At 45.6% G+C, this 327-nt stretch overlaps 1 non-coding gene across 1 annotated transcript; it reads left to right on the top strand.

Annotated features, from left to right (window-relative positions):
* The first annotated feature begins 220 nt into the window (after nt 1-220).
* Nucleotides 221-327, top strand: LOC145055998 (small nucleolar RNA R71). The gene has a single exon (XR_013685540.1). It is a non-coding gene; the product is annotated as a small nucleolar RNA R71 (small nucleolar RNA).

Below are 327 nucleotides of genomic sequence, written 5' to 3'. Positions count from 1 at the left end.
TTGCCATCACAGCAGCCATCTCTTCAGTTTGTGTACCTCCACTGCCTTTTATTCCATCACGCCCTGGGTTGTGATACTCGCGAGAGTGCCTTGAAACTCTTTAATCAGCTCCTTGGCCTCATTTGGGTTCTTTTTCGTTAGTGGTCCTTGCGAATCAAGGAGTTGTCTAGTCATGACATTCACCCCATCATACAATATCGACATCTCTTGCTGAATATTGAGGTCATGTTGAGGACAATTCCTTAAGAACCCCTTTTAGCGTTCCCAGGCCTCGTATAATGACTCCCCCGGATTTTGCTCAAAGTTGGCAATTGCCTTCTTGAGTTT

The sequence above is a fragment of the Lactuca serriola genome, chromosome 5 (assembly GCF_051521515.1).
Source record: "Lactuca serriola cultivar US96UC23 chromosome 5, Lser_US96UC23_V15, whole genome shotgun sequence".
NCBI classification, from domain to species: Eukaryota; Viridiplantae; Streptophyta; class Magnoliopsida; order Asterales; family Asteraceae; genus Lactuca; species Lactuca serriola.
The sequence above is the reverse complement of the archived record's forward strand: the minus strand, read 5'-3'. Positions and strand labels throughout refer to the sequence as shown.